The 15,426-nt window shown below is 41.7% G+C and overlaps 1 protein-coding gene across 18 annotated transcripts in view; it reads left to right on the plus strand.

The window, feature by feature from the left end:
- Sorbs1 (sorbin and SH3 domain containing 1) overlaps positions 1 to 15,426 on the plus strand; it is a 228,499-nt gene that overhangs the window by 44,305 nt on the left and 168,768 nt on the right. The window lies entirely within an intron of this gene.

Below are 15,426 nucleotides of genomic sequence, written 5' to 3' on the forward strand. Positions count from 1 at the left end.
TTCAGCATTAGTCTGATTGTGAGCTTTCAGGATTAAGTACATACACCATTAGTCTGACTGTGAGCTTTTAGAATTGTGTACTCCATTAGTCTACCTTTAGCAGAAACCTATTTTGGGAAAGTTTCCTGGAGTTTCACTTAATGGTGAAAAGTACCACATTCAATCTTTATTTCACAAAAGTGTCAAGTAGTGAAATACAAGAATAGTTTGGACCATCAACTGTTTTGCCTTGGATACCATTAGTTTCTTTGTGTCCTATCCTTTTATATGTGATTGGGTTTGTGTTTAGTTTTAAAATCCTTTTTTTTTTTGTCGTCATGGGACTTGAACTCTGGGCCTGGGCACTGTTTCTGAGCTTTTTAGCTCAAGGCTTACCACCCTACCCCTTGAACCATTTCAGTTTTCTGGTGGTTAATTGGAGGTAAGACTTTCACAGATTTTAGTGCCTGGGCTGGCTTTGAACTGTGATCCTCAGATCTCAGCCTCCTGAGTAGCTAGGATTACTGGTGTGAGCCACCACACCTAGCTTTAAAATCTTTTCAGAAGGAAAATACTAAGCAAGAACAAGGCCAGGATAACTTTGACATTCTGAAATTGAATACTAAATTACTTTTCTTTTTAGTAATTGATATCTTTCAGGAGGAAGAGTTCATATTTTGTTAACTCCTAAGGAAGGTTCTGGTTTTGGCTCCTCGGATGAAAAGACAGCTTAATGATTATGAACAGATTATGAGGATGATGGTGGCTTACTTACGAACTCAGTGACTATCTAGGCCTCACTTCTAAATACCTATAGGTTGCTCCCCAATCCACACTCCTCCCCCCCACCCCCGTGTCCCCCTCTTATTTGGTCTGAGACTGGGACTTTGGGACTTTAACTTGGTATCTGACACTTGCTCATTGACTGACACGCTTGACAACTGAGCCATGCCTCCAACTCCAACCAGTGTCTCAAGATATGGCTGGGGAATGAATCCAGTTTTGTATTTACCAGAAAGAAATTTCTTCCTCCTCCTCCTCCTCTTCCTCCTCCTCCTCCTCCTCCTCCTCCTCCTCCTCCTCCTCCTCCTCCTCCTCCTCCTCCTTCTCCTTTTTTGGTGGGTCATGGGACTAGAACTTGGCCTGGGAGCTGTCCTTGAGCCTTCAGCTCCAGGCTACCACCTTACCCTGGAGCCACAGCCCCACTTCTCATTTTCTAGTAATTAATTGGAGATAATAGTCTCATGTTCTTTAGTGCCTGGGCTGTCTTTGAACCTTGATCCTCAGATCTCAACCTCTTGAATAGCTAGGATTACAGTCGTGAGCCACCTTGCCTGACTTAGGAAACCTTTTCTCCCTCCCTTCCTCCCTCCCTCCCTCCCTCCCTCCCTTGGAGGGAGCTTGAACTTGGCCTGGGCGCTGTCCCTGAACTCTTCAGCACAAGGCTATCCCCCTAACCTGGGCCTCCGCATTGTCCCTGTGCTCTTCTGCTTAAGGCTACCACCCTACCATTGAGCCAAGCTCCACTTCCCCTGAGGTTAATTGGAGATAAGAGTCTCTGGTCCTTTTGTGCTGTGGCTGGCTTTTACCTTGATCCTCAGATCTCAGCCTCTTGAGTAGCTAGGATTACAGGCATGAGCCACGGCGCCCAGCTAATTAAAAAATATTTTCTAAGTGTGTATTTGAATCTTGGCAAAGAACAGCCAGGAGTAGTAGCAAAGCATGGCTAAAATCCAAGCCTTTGGGAGTCAGCAAATTCAAGGCCTTGCTGGACTGTGTTTGAGGTGAGCCTGGATCACATAGTAAGACCCTGTCTCAAAATAAACCCACAACATGCAAATAGCATCACAAAGATGAACTGACAAGCAAGTATTACGTGTTGTTCTGTGTTTTCCAGTGCTTTTCTTTGTATGATTGCCATAAAGTACTTTGTATTTTAACTCTTTGGAAAACTCTCTAGGGTACAGTCCATTGACTGTTAAGCAAATTATTATTCCTTTTGCCTCAACATAAATGGTATTAGAAATGCTTTTTGAGGCAAATGTAACAAGAGGAGCTGGTATAAACTCATGTTTTTTAAGTGGGGAGTATGTTACTAGAGGTTCAGTTTTATTTTTCTTTTCTATTATGATTTCAATTTATTCGAGTCTGATAGAATGCTATCAATGACATGAGGAATAAATTTTAAAAATCTTTTGAAATTCTATCCTGGAACCCTATCAGGATCTGACTCAGATTCATGCCAAGGTACACTTCAGTTTTGGGTTTTTAAAAAAATGTTTTAAAAAATGTTCCTTTGAAATGCTAGACTTTTTGATACTTAGAGAGCATTGTTTTAGTGGGTGGGGTTCTTTTTTAATGTTTTAAGTTAAACTTAGCTTAGGAATGGCCATAGTAGCCAATCTGTATTGTGAGAGGCTCTAAGAGACAAGACTTGCACACGTTTATATTTGTTTGTATGCTGTGGGCCATATGCAGAAGTGTGCATATTTGCATTGTTCCAAACTTTTCCTGACTCTGCACTTACTGAATCTTTAAAAATAATTTCTACCTTAGGAAAATTAGTATCATAGTATGTGTGTGTGTGTGTGTGTGTCCCCGTCCGTGTGAGACCATTGTTTGAACTCAGGGACTTATCCTTGCTAGGCAGGCACTCTTGAACCATTCCTCTAGCCTATATATAAAGCATAGTCTTTAAATGATAAAGTGATTTGCCTTAAGATGGTGGTGGATCATCTTAAGATTTTCCTTTGAGACTTTATTTTCCCAGATTTTCATGATGAACAAATATTACTTTTGTACTAGAAAAAAAAATAGAGAAAATCGTTATCTGTTTGCAAATTCAATTTGTTTGTCAAAGGATTAGCAAGGTGGAGAATGCAGGTGGGACAGCAGATGGGACAATAGAGATACCGGGAGCCAGAGCTTCCAGTCAGCCTTGTGCCATCAAACATGTCATTTTATTATTTTTATGCTTATTTATTTTTTCTCCTAAATATTTTATGCTTTGAAAGATTCCTCTTAACCGAACACCATAGTTGTTAAGTAATAATATATTCTTTACTAAATCAAAAGAAGATTTAATTGCTTGTTAACAGTTACCTGGCTGCTTTGTGGACTTGATGATGTTGTCCTTTCTGTGGCACTTTTCTGTGTTCTCTCTCCATTTTTTTTTTGCCAGTCCTGGACTTGAGCTCAGGCCCTGAGCACTGTCCTTGGACTTTCTCAAGGCTAGAGCTCTATTACTTGAGCCTTGAGCCTCAGCACCAATTCTGGCTTTTTTCTATGTATGTGTTACTGAGGAATTGGACCCCATCTAATAGGCCAAACTCCTGGCCTCTCTTTCCATCTTTATATAACTACTTGTGTGGAACTTTCAGGGCTGAGGATTCATATTTAAGCTTCTACAGTAAGAGCTGGGTTTTGGACCCAAGACCCTTTATTCCAATGAATACTGAGATTTCTCCACATAATCCTGTGTTGACCTGTAACACCATCTAAACCATATAAACACCAAAAATGAAGTAAGTCTCAGTGACCATGCTAACATTTGGCTGCCTCATCCTGTTATTGTTATAATCACTATAGTAGTAATAATAGTTGGCCTCAATGAAGTAAGCACTTACTGTGTACCAGACACTTAGTTAAATGTCTACAGATACTCTCCTTTGTTGAGTATATCCTAGGTATACAGGAGGAAAGCAGCAAAGGCGGGGTTTAAATTGCTTCCTGTGTCCTAACCCTTCTGTACCTTTTTCTTTAATCGGCTCTTTTCAGACAAGGACCTCTGCCATGGATTATCTTCACATCCCAACTCAAGGCTAGGGAGGCTTTGCGCATTCTACAGGGTGGCCTGAGTTCTATACCAAGAATGGGGGACAGCATAGGAATTCTTTTTTTCCCCCCTTAGGGAGAAGGTCTCGTTTATGTAGCCCAGGTTGATCTCAAAACTTGAATTCCTCCTGTCTCTGCCTCTTAAGTGCTGACATTACAGATGAATTAGCCTGCCTAGTTTAAGATTTTTTTAAAAAATATTTATTTATTTAATGGGTCATGGTGCTTGAACTCGGCCTGGGCGCTGTCCCTGAGCTCTTCACCTCAAGGCTACTGCCCTACTCCTGGGCCTGGACATTGTCTTTGAGCTCCTCAGCTCAAAGCTACTGCCCTACCCTTGAGCCACAGCCCCACATTTCCACTTCCCAATTTCTAGAGGTTAATTGGAGATAAGAGTCTCTGGTGCTTTTGTGCTGGGGCTGGCTTTGAACCTTGATCCTCAGATCTCAGTCTCCTGAGTAGCTAGGATTACAGGAGTAAGCCACCTCACCTGGCTTAAGATTGTTATTTTTGGGGGGTTACAAAGTTCTTGAGAACCTGATTAAAGATTTGAAATCTTTTCCAAGAGAAGTTGTAATGATAATAATTAAGATTTAGGTTACAGGCATTGTTCTAAACAATTAGATTTTTAATCCTCTTCATAAGGTATAGGTCCTATAAGGTATAGGTCCCATTGTTATCCTCATCCTACAGATGGGTAAATGGAGGCATTGAGATGTTAAGACTTATACATAGATACACATGTAAATCTAGAAAGTGAAGGAGTTTGCATAAGACTTTAGTCACAGGTTAAGATAATCAGTATTTGAGTGGGAACCACCACCTGCATGGTTTATAGTCAGGAATTTGTAACCAGAGAGCAAATGGATGTCTTGGGGGTGATACCTGGGTGTCGATGGAAAGGCTGTTCTTGGCTTCCTGTGTCCCTCCTCTCAGATAAGTTGGGTGAGTTTATGTGGTGTTTGTAAATGTTCCCCCTCCTTGTAGGATCACACACAGTGATGTAATTAGTATTGAATGTTCAGTGAGGTGTCATACAATCAGGGCTTTTCTCTGGCCCCTGTTACTGTCAAACTTTGTGATTTGGAGGAATCAGCCAGATGCTCTGAACCTGTCTCTTTCTGCAAACCAGGGCAGATGAACACTGGCCTTGATTAAGGTGAAAATATTCTCACCATACTGGGCAGATGTCACTGTTCTTAATATGCCCTCACTGTGGCCACAAGCAAATAGCCTGTTTGAAGTACAATATGTACATAATTCCATTTAGATGAAGGGATCCAGAAATCATAGAGTTGTAGAATATCAGTGCTGAAAAAATGTTTAAATCATCTATAGCTGTCTCGTCAATTTTGCAGAAATAGAAATAGGCTCAGAGAGATGCCAGAGCTCACCCAAGAACTCACAGCTAATACATAGCAGGGACAGAATTTAGGTTAACATTCTTTCTCCTGTGGCTCACAAGGCTGTGCTTTTATCTGTTCTCCTAACTCTCTTCACAAGTAGATACAACTGGGAATCACTTTTTACCTTATATGGCTCTCATCCCCTCTGCTTGCTTCCATGATTGTAGAGGCTGAGTCCTCTCCTGCAGTTTCTCCCCCTCCACCACCACCACCTCCTCTTCCTCCTCCTCCTCCTCCTCCTCCTCCTCCTCCTCCTCCTCCTCCTCCTCCTCCTCCTCCTCCTCCTTCTTCTCCTTCTCCTCCTCCTCATTTCTTCCCCCTGGCCTTAGTGCATGTGCGTGAAGGATTTACATAAGTAACTACCAGAACCCTCTCTAAAGTTCTGATAGGGTGGGGAATCCTCACGCTTTTATCCATGTTAAGTTTTTCAAACAGAGGGATGGATTTCTACTGTAGACCAAAATCTGAGAAATGCCCCTCTTCAGATACTACTGCTTTGTCCCTAGTTATGGTAATGGTGGGTACATCAGGCAAGTGTGCTATGAAAAGTTTTTGGAAGCCAAAGTAGTATAGTTTACTAATGACCCATTCTGGGGTTTTCTCTCTAGATCTAACCAAGCTATCAAGAACATCTTTTTGGATGCTGAGCCCAGTTAGTTTGAGTGGTGGCCATTTAGTAAGCTAGGCTATAAATAACTTATATAGCGGTCACTACCTATTGTCCATGAATTTCCTCCTCTTCTCTCTGATGAAGAGAATTCCATTATCTTTTACTCAGCTTTCCCACTCTACCTTCTAAGGAGAAATTTCTGGCTTTACTTATATAGAGTCAAGGCAATAAGTAGAGACAGAAGTTGGAGGAGCTGGTATGTGTAAATGTGTTCAAAGAGGGGCTGTACATATGTCTGGAATGGCCCAGTAGTTATGGGGAAAGAAAAACAGGTGAAAGGAAGGAGGAGGGAAAGAGGCATGTAAATGAGCTGGGATATGTGTGTGTATGGTGGGGGATGAGGGTGGAATCTTGGGGGAGCAGCTGCTCTGTGTGCATGGGGCAGCAAGTGGTAGAGAAGGAAGAAGAACTTTGAAGACAAGAATTCAAACTCGGATATTGGAAACCTGGTTATTGTTTAGTTTCACTAGCATGTATTTTTTGGGAGGTGGAAGATGACATTGGGATGATAGAGGATGATAAAGAATTCGTGTGCTTGGCTGTGTGTAGCTTGTATTACTGCCCCCCCCCCCAAAAAAAAAACCCAGGTTGTTTTCTTTTTTTTTTTTTTTTTGCCAGTCCTGGGCTTGAACTCAGGGCCTGAGCACTGTCCTTGGACTTTCTCAAGGCTAGAGCTCTACCACTTGAGCCTCAGCACCACTTCCGGCTTTTTTTTTTTTCTATGTATGTGGTACCGAGGAATCGAACCCGGGTCTTCATGCATGCTAGGCAAGCACTTTAACCACTAGGCCCCCAGGTTGTTTTCTTGTATTTAAAACACATTAATGTCAGAGTTCTGGCACTTAATTCACTTTGTATCCTATTTTCAAAAATAATTTGAGGCAATTTAGATTTAGTGGGGGGAATGTACCAATTCATTTGGATTGTATTTTTTTCCCCCTGTAAGTAGAAAGGAAATTTGTTCTAAGGAATAAAGAAAGGATTTGAGTTTCTAAGCCATATTTTATAGACAAAAATATTTTGGGGGAGGGATATTTTGATACTTTAATTCTTGTTCTTCAATGAATTGCTCTTTTGTACTGGTTTGAGATGGAGATGTTTTTGCACACAGATGGTTTTTAGACTAAGGGAAGGAACAGCGACTGTTGGGCTTAGATAAAGAAAGTGCTTTCTTCTGTCAGCCAGCCTCCTGGGGGGTCTAATCGATCTATGCTGCCTGTCCAACATTCATGTTCTGTGAAGTGACTTTTTTGAGAGGCTAACGACCCAGAATAAACAGGCCCAGAATAAACAGGCTGCTAGGACTTGCAGGGCTTTGCACGAAGTCCTTTCTTGTTGGCTCTTGGAAGAGCAGCCACAGAGCTTTCGCAATGACAAGACTTGTACCACTGGATGCCAAACAAGGGTGGAGAGTAGACCTGCCCAGAACCTCTCATGTGCTGGTCAGAGCACTAAGCAGCACAGTCTCGTCAGCCCAATTGCCAAGCTATTGGGTGTTATTTATTTCTTTTTTGCAGTTCCGAGGATTGAACTCAGGGCTTTACCCATACTAGGCAAGTGTTCTAGCACTGAATGATACTCCCAGCTCCCTGTCCATATTTTTAGACCACTTTAAGGTGACTTGTATGAAGACAGGAAGTGTCAATTCCCTTCTGATATTTGCAACAATGCCTAGGGCAACAGTCACTTCCCTTTTAGGTTTAAAAGATCTCCCCCCAAACATCCTTTTATTAAGGAAAGGCCTGTGACCACTTATTTGTCTCTCCATAGACTATGCCTCCCGTCTTCAAGCTGACTTATCTGAATATGTGCTGGAGAAGTCCAAGGCAATCCTGATGGTGGCAATCACAATTTCTCAGTTTTGTCATTGTCTGTTAGAGTAAGAGACCCACAGGCCCGTGGACACACACGAAGGTGGAGGGGTCAGGCTCCTGGGTGATTCCTGTAGATGGAGAACTGCTGGGCCATCTCTTGTCTTCTTTTGAAAGTCAAGAGCTAGACTTGGGGGTATACACCTGCAATTTCAACACTTGGAAGGATTAGGTAGGAAAATTATGAGTTTGAGGGCTATATAGCTAGGGAAACTTGGTCTTAGAAGGGGAAAAAGAAGAAAACTAAAACAGGGAAGGAAAGAAGAATGGACAATGTAGAGATGTTGAGATCAGCAGTGAGAAGATGTGTGGTAGGTGCTTTGAGCTGTATTTTGATTTCACTTGAAGTCATGCATAGGATATACTTACCAGGCCATATAGAGGGGAAACAACTGAATATCAGAGAGAAGGATACCTTGCTTAGCATCCTGTCACTGGTAGAGAGATGCAAGCCTGGCCAACCTATGTTCTTGCCCTTTCATGTAACTGTAATCCCCACAGTAGAATGAGGAGTGACTCTAGCCTGACTGGTGATAGGAAGATAATAAAACTTATACTTGTAATTTATAATTTTTTAGTAGTCAAGTTTGAAAAATAGAAACAGGTGAAATTAATTTCAGCATGCTTACACACACACACACACACACACACACACACACAGCTAGTCTGGGGACTTGGACTCAGGGCCTGAGCACTATCCTTGGGCTTTCTTCAAGACTAATGCTCTACCACTTGAGCCACAGTGTCACTTCTGGCTTCCTCTTGTGTATGTGGTACCTAGGAATCACATGCGAGGCAAGCACTCTACCACTAGGCCACGCTCCCGGCCCTAAACAACTATTTTAATAATATAATCAATATAAAATTTTAATGAGATACTTTATGTTCTCCTAATACCACATCTTCAAAATCCAATATGTACATTATCCATCCAGCACATTTCATTAACCACATTCAAGGATCACGTGAGCTGATTGGTTACCTTTCAGGACAGTTCAGCTTTAGCATCACTTGATTAGAGAGACATGTTTTTCTTACCCTCCTATATTGGATACAAATAGTTACAACTTAACAGATCACTTCAGGATGGACCAATGCCAGATAGTATGCATATGTGTCACCTGAGGAGGAGGAAGATATTATAATTCCTCCCTCATGCTGGAGCCTGTGATCCTTCTGTATGGCCTGGTTGGAAATGGCTGTCCAGCAAACATTCCTGGGGAAATTTACTTGACTTCTGAGTGACTATGCCCCTCCCCGCTTTTAGGGACTCTTGTATCCCAAGCACATTCTTTGGGGGTAGATATGGTGATGTGGGGGAATGTATACCCTATGGTCTCTTTGCTTCCTAAATAGGCAGCAGGTAAGATGGAGAAAAGAACCTGCATATGTAGTGATCAGGCATAATGGGTGCCTTTTGGTAGGTACAGCACTAGGTGAGACCAAGGAGCCAAAATATTTTAGGAGAATGGGATACTGTGTGCTTAAGCTGTGTTCTTTCCAGTGGTTTGGTTTTTAAAATTTATTTGCTGACTTAGAACAAAAAACTGGGCCTAAGGGGTTTTAAATCTCAAATGCCTCAGAGGTCAAGTAGATGGCTCAGGAGGTAGGGTGAGTGATTGCAAATCACACTGGAAGGAATGTTCTCCTTTTTAATAAAAATGTTGTGGTCTCCCTTTTTGGAGGAGACATAAGATAGTCTTGACTTTCTTTTTTTCTGTGTCAATAGAGAAACATTTCTCTTCTGGAAGAAAAAGTACATGCAACTATAGTAAATGGCAGTGGACACCAGATGAGCATAACTGCCACGAATATATCTAGAGAAAATGGCTTCTACCCAAAGCTATCCAGTACTCCTTCAGACTCAGGGTTACTGTGTCTTGTTTGTTTTAAGGAGAATCCATTTTGTAAAATAATGAAATCTTCGAGTTGATAACTTTTTTTTGTTGTTATGGGGCTTGGATTCTGGGCCTGGGCGCTGTCCCTGAGCTCTTCAGCTCAAGGCTACTGTCCTATCCCCGGAGCCACAGCACTGCTTTCAGTTTTCTAGTGGTTAATTGGAGATAAGAGTCTCACAGACTTTAGTGTCTGGGTTGTCTTTAAATGGTGATCCTTAGGTCTCAGCCTCCTGAGTAGCTAGGATTACAGATGTGAGCCACCTCCAATAATTTTTTTTAAATAAAAAAATTAGAAATAATTGTAGATTCAGAAGCCAGTTGAAAAAGCCAACCAACCAGTAAAAAAAGGGCCAGGGGGACATTTGTGCCTTTCCTTCAGCTTCCCCAGTAGTGTTATTTTAGATAACTGTACTAGTAGCCTGAGAGCCAGCAATTTGACCTTTGTTTCATCTCTAGACATTACTTATTTATCCATGGGGTTTTGTATGTGCTGTGTTTATAGTCTGGGGTAATTTTATCACCTATGCATTTTATCACCTAATGCAAAAAAATGCAAGCAAACCTCCCTTGAGGTTTATGTAACATGACTAGGACTAGTGTGGTCTGATGAATCTAGTTTTCAACCTTACTTTAATCTAGTTTGAGGGGAAGACCCTTGTAGGTGATCAGCTTTGTTAGAATGTTAGAACAGGTAAATGTGAAGGTATGGCCTTAAAAGATATTAGGATAGAGAGAGAGGGTAGGAATCATCCCCTTGGGAGGAAGGAATGCATATTGTAGTAGAAGAAACGTATGACATCACCACAAATCATTTAAAGTAGGTGTGCTTGTATTTTTTTTAAGGGAAGCTAAAATCATTTTTGCTATTTTCCAACTAATTTTGTTGTACTTGATGAGTTTTGTGTCATTCTGAGAACTTGGAAACATTAATTCGTCCTCCTCCTACTGAATGTGTGGAGTAGGCTGGGAGAGCTTTTAAAAGCTCCCAAAGCCTCACTTCTCTCTGCTAGTGGGTGTGGCGTGGTAGGAGGACAAGGAAGGCTGGTGCTCCCAAGTGGGGGCCACCCAGGCATGGAACATCATGAAAGCTTCAGTTGGTTCAAGTCCTGAGGGTGTTGGCGGTGGTCCTAGCCTCAGTTGGATTTGTTCTGGGAAACAAGGAAATTTTGTTTGAGTGTCAAAAAGAGATTCATTTGTCATCTTCAATACAATAAGTAGTGCAGTGTGATTTTTAAAAAATGGAGTTGAAAGGTAATTACTCTGAGTTGTTTCCTCTCTACTTTGATCAGCTTCAAGGTTAGTTGCAGATTTTTTTCTCCCACACGCTCTGGATTTGTTGGTGAATGAGCTGGAATTTCTGGATTGGGAGAGAAGAGAGGGAAGCATCTTGGGCCTTGGATTATGAAGAGAGATGGGCCAATTCTGGGCTGGGTGGCATGAAATTTGGCTTTATAAGGGAATTGAAGAGTTCCAGGACACTATTTTGGGCTATAATGATTTGCCATCAGAGACTTTTTAAAACTTAAACCCAGCAGCAACAAAGAAGCAAAGCAAAAATACCATTGGTCTTTGTAGATTTGGGGAAAAATGCAATGTAAGTGATCTCTTCTGTGCAAGAGAGATGCATGATGCTGTGAGAACATTTAATTAGTATAAGGGCACCATGTTGATCCAGATTAGGTTAAGTGATCAGGATTGAGTTTTGATAGAAATTAGTGTAGCTAAAGTGACTTTCACAATAGCCCTTTGGGATGTGGTAGGAAATGGGGTGAGAGAGGTGAGGGCTCAAGGTTTCTGACAGGTTATTAACAAAAAAAAATTGATATCTTTTGGAGCAATAGAGAAAGATCTTGTTTTAGGCTAGGAAATAACAGTACTTGGGTTTGAACTCAGGGCCTGGGCACTGTTCCCTTGACCTTTTTGTTCAGGAATAGTGCCGCGTTGAATGGAGCCCTACTTTTGGGTTTTAAAAATTTGCCGATTAGTTGGAGATAACTCACATTCTACTGAGATGATAGGATAACAGGTGTGAGCCACCACTTCCTTGCCTCATACATGCTCTTCGAAGTATATTTTATAGTTCAAATAGGGGGTCCTTAGCTTAAGGGTTTGCCTCTGGGTGACTCCTTGCTCTCTTGTTGAAGGTAGTATGGATTGCTGCTAGGCCTTGTGATCAGGAAGGCTGACCTTAGGCAGCTATGGATTTTTCCAGTGTTGAGTCTCTGAAGGTCACTTGGTGGCATCTAGTGAGGTCAAAGAGGTGATCTTTTAGGCTGGTCCATTCAGAGAAGCAGTTTCCTCTGATCTGTCATCATTGTGACCCACACATTTACTTTTCCATTTTTGGCTTGGTATTGCTCAAGCTGTTACCTGACCACAAGTGAAAATCTAGAAGGAGAAGTACTCAACTGGCTTGGCAGGTGTCCATTCACTGCATTGATCTACAATGTCCTGACTTTTGATGGGCCTTGAAGCTGTTCCTCGAAGGCCATCTTGATGACTAGATGTCCCTAGATCTTTGTCCTGCCAGAGACAGCCTGCATAGGTATATTAAGATGTAGGTCTGCTTCTGGCATGAGACAGTCCCCTGTTTATCTAAGGGTGCTGATGTTGAGCATATGAAGATCCTTTCCATGTACTTGAGTGTCTTTCTGGAAGCTGGCATTCTGTTTTGTATTTATTTAACTGTATTATTATTAGTAGTAGTGGTAGTAATAGCAGTCATTTTTTGGTACTGGGGATTGAACCTAGAACATTGCTTGCTAAGCAAGTGCTTTGCCATTGAACTACATCCCAGCCTCTGTATTTATTTATTATTTATTTAGTCCTGGGGCTTGAACTCAGGGCCCGAGCACTGTCCTTGGGTTTTTTCAAGGCTAGGGCTCTACCATTTGAGCCACAGCATTGCTTCCAGATTTTTTTTTTCTTTCTATATATGTGGTACCGATGAATTGAATCCCAGGCTTCATGCATGGTAGGCAAACATTCTACCACTAGGCCGAACTCCCAGCTTGCTTTCTCAAGGCTAGTACTGTTGGGGGCCAATTAACCCCATGTATAATAAGTTTCTGCTGAGACAAGGCAAGGCTCAAGAGGAAGGGCGCAAGACTTGATTACCATTGGTTACAAATGTGTATCACTCTCTGCTGGGCCCGAGAGTGAGGATATATTAGCTGGAGGGACTTCCTCAGGAGGGGGGTTTATTAGAGAGAGATGAAGCTGTGTGGCCTCTCTGTTCGTGCTCCAAGGAAGGTAGGCTGAGTGTGGGAGGTCAGTGGGCCCTCTCCTCTCTTGGCTCGTCCTGGTCGGGGCGTGTTTTTCCCCTCCCTCCTACTAGTCGAGAGGGACTGGGGATGAAGGACCCCGACATAGTACTCTATCACTTGAGCCATAGCACCACCTCCAGCTTGTTCTGTGTACTATGTGGTACCAGGGAATCCAATCCTGGGCTTTGTGCATGCTATGTGAGCTCTGTACAACTAGGCCACTTGAATTTATTTAAAATATTATTAATGTAAAATAATTGGTTGTGGGACTTGAACTCTGGGCCTGGGTGTTGTCCCTGAGCTCTTCAGCTCCAGGCTACCAACCTACCCTTTGAGCCATAGGGCCACTTCTGGGTTTCTGGTGATTAATTGGAGATAAGAGTCTCACGGGCTTTTTAGTGCACAGGCTGACTTTGAACTGAGATCCTCAGATCTCAGTTTCCTGAGTAGCTATGATTACAGGTGTGAGCCCCTGGTACCGGGCTTTGGCTTATCCCTTTTTACATATGAAGAAAAATTCTATTTGTGGATAGTGACAGATGACTATTCTGGGATCTTTTTCATGAACATCCTGCTTGGAGAGTCTTGAATAGTAGTTTGTGGGTATGAAAATCCATAAAATTGTGATGGAGATAGGCTTGTTCAAGGAAAAATCTTTATTGATTTATTCTCTTCTTTGAGACCCCCCCCAAAAGGGTCATGACTTCTATTACCATTTTTCTTAGGTCATAGAAGACTCTGGGACAATATCGATCATTCCAAAGATGTCATAAATAGACATTGCCAGAGAAGTGGGCTGTATTTAAGTTATGGAAATTTGGCATGATGTAGTTCTGAGTGTGTACATTGTGAACCTCTACAAAGGTCCCAGCAGAAAGTATAGGAATTTTAAGATACAGGATGTAATAAGAGATGTGGGTGAGCTGGGAGCTCCTTGTACTCCTAGCTTCTCAGGATGCTGAAATCTGGAGGATCACAGTTTGAAAGCCAGTCTAGGCAGAAAAGTCTGAGACTTCATTTCTAAAATAATTAGCAGAAACCTGGGCTGGGGGATACTGCCCAAGTAGTGGAGCTAAGCAAGCTGTGGGCTAAGCAAGCTGAGCAACTATGAGGCACTGATTCCTAGCACTAGTCCTGGTAAAAGAAAAAATAAATGAAACCAAGATCTGGATAAGACCAAGTTGAAGGAATTGTCAGACCTCTCTGCTTTTTCCTCTGGCAAAATCCCATGGTTTGGGATTTCTGTCTTTCCTCTGTCATACTCTCTATGGTTCTTTCCCTACCAAATTTTGGATTTCCTTGGCCTCTCTTCATGCTAGGAAGAAATGTCATTTTGCTTTTCTGCACTAAGTACCGCTGTTTAATGTTCCCCTTAACATTTATGTATGTGGTAGGATTCAGTCAATATTTATTGAGTGATTGAATCAATAAATTCTTTTCAGATAACTCCCAACATTTTTTTTTTTTTTGAGACAGGATCTTGTTGGTCTTCAACTCTCAGTCTGTATTTCTTAGCTTCTGGAGTGTAAGAATTATAAATACACTGTCACTTGCCTGTCACTTCTGCCATCTTAAAGTTGAACATTGCTCACTATTACTAGTTTCTTTATGCATTTTTAAAGCAGTCATGTGTGTGTGTGTGTGTGTGTGTGTGTGTGTGTGTGTGTGTGTGTGTGTGTTGTGGTGGTACTGGGGATCAAACCCAGTGGATACTAGGCAGTCATTCTCCCATCGAGCTATATTTCCAATCCTTTTTTTTTTTTTTTTTTTTTTTTTTAAATTTCAGACAGTCTCTTGGTATGTACCTCATGCTGGCTTTCAACTCCAGATCACTGGCTTTAGCCTCCTAAATGGTGCTGGGATTATAGGCATATGTGACCTTACAGTCTTAGGTTTTCTGATGTATACCAAAGGAGAATTTTCTAGCATAGAGTGTTTTGGACAGTTTGAGGCATTAAGTACATTAGAAACCATAGGAAATGACTGCATGACATTTGTGATGTTTTGATCCTTCCCTCCTTCCCTCCCTCCCTCTTTTCTTTGTCTCTCTGTGTCTCTGTGTCTCTGTGTCTCTGTGTCTCTGTATCTCTCTCTCAAAAGTAGTTGAAACTATTGAGAAATAGTTTCTGGGAAATAAGCCCTTAGAACCTGATGATTTACTATTATATTCTTTTGTGATACAGAAAGCAATAGTAAATATTTTAGTAGGAAGAGTGGTATGCTTCAACTGTATTTTTTCAACTTTGTGTGTGTATTATTGCTATACACTATCAAGCTATCAGGGGAGAGATTTAAGTACTAGATGAGCTTATGTTTTTAACTGTGGGAGTAGGCAAGCCAGATTCTTGCCTACACCTAACTTGCGAAAAATTGACTCTTCTACTTCTTCAGGGATTGCTAATGTCTACAGATGTGAGGCTGTTAGCTTTAGTTGCTGTATGCACTTTACTATTTTTTTCCTTCAGAACCTGGCCCCCTTTTCTTTCATTTTCCTACTTTTTT

The sequence above is a fragment of the Megascapheus bottae genome, chromosome 15 (assembly GCF_031878675.1).
Source record: "Megascapheus bottae isolate mThoBot1 chromosome 15, mThoBot2.hap1, whole genome shotgun sequence".
NCBI lineage: Eukaryota > Metazoa > Chordata > Mammalia > Rodentia > Geomyidae > Megascapheus > Megascapheus bottae.